This window comes from Triticum dicoccoides, chromosome 4A, assembly GCF_002162155.2.
Source record: "Triticum dicoccoides isolate Atlit2015 ecotype Zavitan chromosome 4A, WEW_v2.0, whole genome shotgun sequence".
Lineage (NCBI taxonomy): Eukaryota > Viridiplantae > Streptophyta > Magnoliopsida > Poales > Poaceae > Triticum > Triticum dicoccoides.
In genome coordinates this window covers 720,382,610-720,391,202 of record NC_041386.1, presented here as the reverse complement: position 1 = coordinate 720,391,202, position 8,593 = coordinate 720,382,610, and the positions used below count along the sequence as shown (strand labels likewise).

Sequence of the window (8,593 nt, the reverse complement as noted above, 5' to 3'; positions counted from 1 at the left end):
GTGGCTTTAGTCCTACTGTTGTATGACTTTGTAAGATCTCGTGTGAATAATTAATAAAGTGGCTGCATGTATTGTCCAGATGCAAAGGCGGGTCCTCCTCATTTTTTAATTTTTTTTGTCTCCATATGGTATTCCTTCCACTCGTTCGAGGGCTCCCTTTTGTTAGCTGGCCCCGTTCAATTTTCCGGCCTTGGTTTGCTTTGCATGTTGATCCATAACATACCTCAGTTTGATGACAAGCTGCATATATAACCAAAATTTCAAACATGAATGACAGAATGACAATGCTGACTAGTTCAGCAACTCAGCATCACCATTGCGCATGCAGCTCTGTGATTACTTGCAATCTGACCCTGTTTTCTTTCCCAAGAACTTGTTCTTGAAGATCCAAGTATCTGCAGTTGAATGCCCTACGCATATTTCTTACCCTTCCAGAAATAAACACATTTTCTGTTCAGATATGGAAGATATAGCCGACTTCTAGCGACCCGCTTGTCTCAAAAGGTGATAAGCGCCTCACGGGGTGGCATGTCCTCTTGATCTGTGGTGACTGCAAGTGTGTGTTCGTCGACAACATCCTCACTGACCACACACACATGAATGGTACGGTTGCTTCAGAAAGCCACAAGGCTTCTGGTCTATGCCTCAGTCAGTTTGTTGATTGCTCAATTTAGCCTGCAGGCTCCTGGTTGTGAAATGATCTGACAGTTGAAATGGAGAAACATTTTGCTTTATATATAAAACGGGGCGAGAGACATTTTCGGTAAATAGAGAAACATGGTCACAAATTACATATAGAAAATACTTCTACCAAAATAAACCTACGGGTTTTGTATGCCGGCGTGGCATTTTGCTGGCAAAGTATAATCGGCAAAGCGAAATCGATGAGAATCACAATTAATGGCATATATAGCAGGCGCACTATTTCATCAACTCAAATTTTGTGAAAAATGATGTCACCAGATGAAATAGCCATTCTTTGTTTACAAACAAGCACATACACTGTGGCAGCAAGAATTTGAGAGCAATTAATCATTTTCAAGAAAATAGAATAGTAGACACAGAGTAAGTCTGTATTTTCATCAGGTAGATATTGCTCTACGGGACTGCTTTGCTCCGTACTGCTGACTCCGGAGTGGAGAGAATTTGAACAGGCTCTTAAATTTGCGGAACTTGCATAACAACATATGCAATCCAATTCTTTGATTACAAACAAGCACAAGCATAGTGGCAGTAGCAAACATAGAGGAACTAAAAATCTCTGGAAAAAAACAGTGTACTAGAAAACAAAGTAAGTCTGTATTAAAAGTTGCAGGTCTTCTCATCAGGTTGATCGGCCATTCCATTCCATGGTGTTCCTCAACAAACGATTTTTCATCTGGGACAACAGTTGCACCTTGTAAACTCCTTCTGAGTAACAGTGCAGCTTGCTGCTCCCCTCCATTACACCGAAGCCCCAAGATCAATGCATTCCTCTTCCATTCGCAGGGGAGAAATGTCGAGATCGCTCTCAGCTTCACCTTGCACCATATCAGAGGCTTCCAGCCAGCGGAGGACTTGGAGAGTTGAATGCATTTTCCACGTCTTCTCCCCAGCTGACATAAAAAAAAACAGGGCATTACTTAGTACATTTCATAAGTCGATGCATGCTCGCAAGCTGAAAATGGTGCCAGGAATGGAAATTACTACATATTCATATGAAAAATCTAACATGACAACAACAAAAAGGAGTTGTAGATGAACTGACCACTTATCGATGTGATCACAGTCCACATGTCAGAACATTCAATGTCCTTTTCAAGCATTGGATGTCTGAATGTCATGTTACTTCAGCTGCAGAGGCATGCGTCCTGCTCAATTCTCATCAGCCAGAGTTGCTCCAGGTCCTCCTTATAATATCATGGTTCCTAACATCTGGAAATGCTACCACATTGTAAGTATTAATTCCTCCCTAGCATATACTACACTAGACAGAGCTTAACCGGGGCCCACCTCAAATAAGTCACATTAATTGCATCCTGGATTTTTCCTTCCTCCAGTTGGCTCCATGCTATTAACCTTCAGCAGAAAATCAGGTAATGTGCTTGTCCCAGGTTTGTCAAATTCTAACTTCCTGGCAGCAAAGTGGTGCTTCATCAAATTATAAAAAAAACAAGAGGAGCTCAATTGTTAAAGGTGAAACTCTAAGAAATCAAACTGGTATAAAAAAGAACTACCTATTTGTGGACTGTGAAGGAATTCAGCTTTATGTTTAAAAACCGAGTGTTTGTCTTTCTTCTGTACAATTCAGAGGAAATAAAAGCTGAGAGGAAAATATAATCAGAAGACCATGGATAAAAAGAGAAGTCACGTGCAGGCTGCAGCCATGGAAATTTGATACTATAAGTACTCTTTTCATGTCAAGCAGGTAATCAGGAATGTGACACAACATGGAACCAGTTAAAATCCAAAGGCAGCAGCGCGAAACACAAACATTACCTCTTACAGACAAACATTGCATGGTTTCAGAAGGCGGTGGCAATCGAGTTAAATAAGCAAATTAGGGGGCTCGACAGTAGGAAAAAAAATGAGGACATCTGTGCAGCCGATCTGGGTGGAGAAGCGAATGAAACGGAGACGAGATAATCTGTGCAGAGATCTTTTCTGTAAGACAAAAAAAATAGTGAATCAAAGCATGTACATAATATAGCATACATACATCTCAGCTTGTATCACCTGACCTATCGAACGTTAGCCGGTGCCCAACTCTAGTGCTTCCATGGGTGTTGCCTTCCTCTAGTTGGCTCCTTGCTATTATACAGCCTTCAGCAGAAAATCAGGTAAAGCACCGCCATAAGTCGCGATCAATTGCATTATGTGTTTGATCATGCCATGATCCACCTTGTCCCAGGTTTGCGAAATTTTAACTTCCTGTAAATTGTGGCAACAAGGGTGCTTCACATTATTTAAAGTAAACAAGTGGAGCCCAACTGGTAATGGTGAGAGTCTAAGAGAACTACATCTGTTTGAAGACGACAAGTAACAAATTATAATGCATACTGCTGAGTCTAAAGGAAAGTGTTATTTCTTTTCTTTTGTACATTATCAGAGGAAATAAAATCTGAAAGGAGAATCGAAGCAGAAGTTCTGGACAAAAAAAAACGCCACCACTTGAAGACTGCAGCCTTGGAAACTTGATACTACAAGACACTCTGTACATGTCAAGCAGGTAAACAGGAATGTGACACAACATTGAACTGATATCTTCAGACAGCGGTAGGTAAGCACTAAGCAAGTCAAATTTAAGGCAGTAGCACAAACAAAACCCTTTGCAGACATTGAGACGAACAGTTGGTGTGCACAAGAAGATCGATAAATCAGCAGGGGTGGTGGTATAGTCATTCACCAAGTAGAAACAGAGACAGAGATTAGATCTACAGGCACTTACATGGGAAGCATTGTGTTCCAAGGCGGCGACCTGAGTGTGTGACTCCAATTCCAGCATATATGCAGCCAATTTGAGCAAAGGTAATGAAGCCGAGATTATCAACGCAGGTCATCTTCGCTGTAAGAGACAAGACAGAGAGAGATTTGTGAATCAAAACATGTGTAACATACATCTCAGCAGGTACTGGTAGCTAGTAAGTATTGCTTGAACAAAAGAGAGAAAACATAGATCGAGAAGCAAATCTGTTAGATGTGCTGACCTGTCGCTCTCCGCCAGCATGGCCGCCAATTGTGAGCCCTCTCCCGCTGCCGGGGCTGGAATGGATGACTCCACCGTTGCTTCCACTTGTACACCGGATCCTTCGGCGATGTCCCCCAGGTCATGGTGGCGTCGTCCCCAGGAAAGTCGGAGCACAGGACGGTTGGGGTGTGCGTTGACTTCACCTTCTAGAACACTAAGCCTCGCAACTTGAGCAGCGTGACTAATAAAAATCTCCTTGAGCCTTGGAAGGTATTTGATACCAGTAACCCCTGATTCCAACCTGCCCTGTATGATTTCTATCTTTTCCAGCTGGGGCGAGGTGCCCTCCTCAAATATCAACTCTCTCGGTTGACTCTCACAAATAAACTTCAAGTTTCCTGAGGTTTAAGAATGTTTCTGGTTTGAACACTAGTTTTTCTGCTGCATAAGAGCCATAACCAAGATTAAGGAACATGAGCTTCGGCAGTGCGCCCAGTATTTCCATACTTTTACCTCCTTCTGCTAGATAGCTTGACCATAATATAAGCTTCACCAGATGCACCAGATCCCCAAACCAGCCAGGCATCTCCCCAAGAACACCAAACAGAGACAACGACCTCAAGAGAGGGGGGACGGAGGAAATAGAATGCAACCACTTGAGACCACTTGTCCAATTACATTCCACATAAAGAGAGCGGAGGGAAGTGAGCTTCTCAATAGATTCACAAAGTATCTTGCACTTTTGCTTGCTTGCCCCTACTGTGACACTCAGCTTTCTTAGCTTTATTAGCTCCCCAAGCTCTTTAACTGCTTTCCTACTAGTTTGCTGAATGTCAACATACTCTAGTATCTCTAACTCCTTCAAGTTGTTGATCCCTCTGGGCACCCTCACACCATTGGAGTTGGACAAACAGCCAGTCCGGACCATGTGAAAATCCATTATAAATTCCATACGATCGACATGACTAACTAAAGGACCGAACACATAAGGCATACAAAATGCGGACATGAAGCAGATCTTAGGGTAATATAGGCATAAAATATGATACATATTTGTTTTCCTAAATCGGAGGCTGCGAAGGCATTGCAGTTTTGTGATCTCAGTTGGTAGTGATGCAACATAACTGTGGTCAATGTGCAAAGTTTGCAAGCCCTGTAGTTTCCCTATGGATCTTGGGAGCTTGTAAACATATGACACTTCATGGTAAGGACCACTGATGTTGATATATTTCAAATGATGTAACAACCCTAAAGCATTGGATTCTTTTTGTGTGAGTTCAAAATGGGCATCATTTAGGTCCAAGGTTCTAAGCATCTTGAAGTCGGGCGACAAAGGCGAATGAGCCGGCTTCATGTAGCTATCACCAAAAATTGTTAATGACCGGACATGCCCCCAATCCATGCTTTTATTTGGGTGCTCACCACCATGATATGCTACATGACGGAAGTTCTCCCTTGTTATTGCACTCACATTATCCCATGTCGAGCATGCAAATCTTTCATCTCTAGAAATTGAGATCATGACATCACGAACGATGTCATGGACTCGACAACTCTTCACAGTTCCCTCTATGTTCACACTTGATCACTGAATCATGCTTCGATTTATTAGGCAATCAAAGTAACTATTCCCAACATCTGTAACACTAACCCCATGCATGGCTATAACAAAGCCCTCGGCCATCCATCTTTCAACCAGACGCCTCCTCTTGATTTCAAAATCCTCAGGAAATATGCTTAAATACAGAAAACATGACTTAAGATGAGAGGGCAAGTGGTTGTAACTCAGGGTAACCATCCTCCTCATTGCTTCAAGGCTTCGGTTGCTCTCTAGCTCTAAGGGGATCTGGTTATAAATACTTTGCCACTCAATCACCACTTTGGTGGCAAGCAAGCCTCCTAGTGTGAGTATAGCTAGGGGTAACCGTCCAGACTTTTTAACTATCTTCATAACTATTTGTCTCATGTTCTCATCATTTTTCATGTCTTCCTCACATTTCCTAGCCTTCCTTAGTAGCAAGTTTATGGCATCTTGTGTTTCTAGGGGTGCATGTTGGTAGATAAGAGATCTAGAAGATTCCAAACAACACTCCTCAGCTAAGCCAACATCTCGTGTTGTCACCATTATCCGGCTACCTTTGTTGTTATTGCTAGGAAAAGAAAAACTACTGATCCACTTCCAATCATCAATGTTCCATACATCATCAAGAACAACGAAGTACCTTTTGTCATGTAGCTTTTTCCTTAGGTAGTCAGCGAGATCATCTGCTCGCACTACCTTCCTGTCAAGTTGCCTCTTCAATGCTTCATCGCCAAAAAGTTCTTTGATCATAACTTTCAGAAGCTCCATCCTGGCAAATGACTGCGAGACAGTGATCCAAGCACGACATGAAAAGTTTTCAATACTTTCATAAACCTTCCTTGTAAGAGTAGTCTTACCCAAGCCACCCATGCCGACCACGCATACTACCTGAGCAGGGCCGGTTTTGGCATGGACATCTAGAAGATTTATCAACTCTTGTTTGGGCTTGGAAACCCCACAAGTTCAGTTTCATCAATATTGCTACCTGATTGATTGCGAATATCTTCCATGCAAGAATACCTCTCATCAACAGTTCTACTGACTTGGTTCTTCTCAATCAGGTTGTAGCGTGTGTTCCTGCTGCTCACTTCCTCAACTCTTGATTTGAGATCACGGATCTGTATGGCGATTCGGTGCCGGTCTTTGAGCTTCATCATCTTCCGCAACTTGCTTTGACTGGCCACATGCACCATGAATTCACCAAGGCAATCTTCAATATTGTAGGACAGGTCCCTTACTTGCTTGGCCCACACCTTGAGTAGAATGTCTTTCTCCATGATTGCTTCAGCAGCCTCCAGGAAAGCCTGCATGGTCTCCAGCTCATCTTGGATGAACCTACCAAATGAAGTACCAAAAAGAAACTTCAAGTTATAACACGCTTTGTGCCATTCGCAGCCACATATTGAAATATATATGCATCTACATGAAGAGAGTCCAAGCACCATCATGAATACTTGGTTTCAATGTGTCATTCTATATATAGGAGTTAAGTAGAACATTATTTTTATTTTTCAAGAATTAATATATGCAACAAGCTAGTGTTCCTCCATCAAGATGGACTAAACAGAAGAATAACAAGGAAATAAGAGGCTGTGGGAATTACACAACCTGAAAAAAGAAGTGCATGTGCACATACCAGATATCCTTGCGCACACCCATGAGGAGGCTCATCTCGTTGGCGGCGGCCGATGCGGCCTTGCTAATTGCGCCCACCATCATGGACCTCGCCATGCTCAGAACCGTCCCTGCCATTATCTCCGGCCGGTTTCGAAACAAAAGTTTTGCGGCGGGTGCTGAGGAGCAGAAGGAACCAAAGAGCTAGGAGTAAGATGTGAACTCGGTGTAGCGAGGCAATGCTATCGCTGCTGTGCTGCTTTTATAGCGCTCGGACACGGGTCATTGTTCTTCTCTCCCAACGGCTATCTACACTACTCCCTCCATTTCCAAATATAAGTCTTTTTAGAGGTTCCAACAAGTGACTACATACAAAGCAAAATGAGTGAATCTATACTTTAAAATATGTCTACATACATCCGTGTGTTGTAGTCCATTTGAAATGTTTAAAAAGACTTATATTTAGGAACGGAGGGAGTAGATGTGAAAATGCATGCACATGGCACGTACAGCAAACAATCAGGATTACTGGACCTAATCTACTACCAGGCATAATCCACTTGGTACAAACAGCAAGCGTGCCTGCTTCCTCGCAAGTCGCAAAAGCCAGCAGTAGTAGTAAAAGTTGTGAGCAAGTAGATGATTAGAAAAACGTAGCAACGCAGCTTTTCGACGTGCGCATGCAGCGCGCGCATTCACAAAGGCAAATGGGGAACCACCGATGGGCACCAACAACCATCACTAGAGTCGCGGTTGCTGGCGCAGCGCGGGAGGGGTTCGGGATGGTGGCACTGATCGATGTGACCCCGTTGTGCCTGCATCAGAATCCCATGTGGTGCCTTGTAGCAAGGAACCCTCGAACGGATGATTAGTTTTCCCCATTTTGGAATACCCCAACATGGTAAGATGTGATCCATGGGTAACAGAATTGAGACACACTGGTATGGTAGTGCATCACAACTTCTGTAAAACCATACCAAATTTTTACCACAACCTATTAAGGTTATATATCATGATATCATGTAAAAGTTCATGTTTGTCAGAACTCATTTACATTAAAAAAAGTCTAATAAACTTAATGTTTGTGACTGACTTTTGCCACAGAGATGTTTGTTTGTATATGTCATACAAAATATACTCAAGACCCAAAATATGATTTATTTTTAACCAATTTTGGTGCACTATTGAATTTACTCGTATTTCAAATTTAAATTACATCCAGTAAATGCCTAAAACTTTACTTTAATAGCTTAGATATAGCAAAATTAAACCGAAAGACCAAATCTAAACATGGAGGATGTTATAGTATATGTTGATTCTTTGAAGGTCAAACATAGAAGCAAATATCAATTCGACTTCAAACCTAGCTATGATCCCATCTGCAGGTACACGGGCGACAACAATGACCTTATGCGTCCCAACAAGGTGATCCTCCGCATGGTCCTACGTTGCTAGACGGTTGTCGCAACGGGACGGAGGGTCTTCGACCTCCAGACTAGTCAGTGATGATCAGTATGCTTTGCCGACCAATTTTGTCCCCACAAGGGACAACTATATATGAAGCATGGGGATGGTGCGGAACTCCCAGAGTGCCTCGAAATGGGATTTTGGCGGTGTCGGCGACCTTCCTACCTCGCCAATGTTTGTTGCATGCACGGCGACAACCTTCATCATCTTGAGCCTTAAGCGGCGACTAGCACTTGTTGCGGCTTGATTTTCTGCGAATGAGA

At 42.7% G+C, this 8,593-nt stretch overlaps 1 long non-coding RNA gene and 1 pseudogene across 1 annotated transcript; both read right to left on the bottom strand.

Annotated features, from left to right (window-relative positions):
- Positions 1–1,998: 1,998 nt before the first annotated feature.
- Positions 1,999–2,637, bottom strand: LOC119288165. Its single transcript, XR_005141125.1, has 3 exons — positions 2,479–2,637; positions 2,217–2,277; positions 1,999–2,113 (listed from the first exon to the last, which is right to left on the bottom strand). It is a non-coding gene; the product is annotated as an uncharacterized LOC119288165 (long non-coding RNA).
- Positions 2,638–4,749: 2,112 nt separating this feature from the next.
- On the bottom strand, positions 4,750–7,073 carry LOC119288164 (annotated as a pseudogene).
- Positions 7,074–8,593: the final 1,520 nt, after the last annotated feature.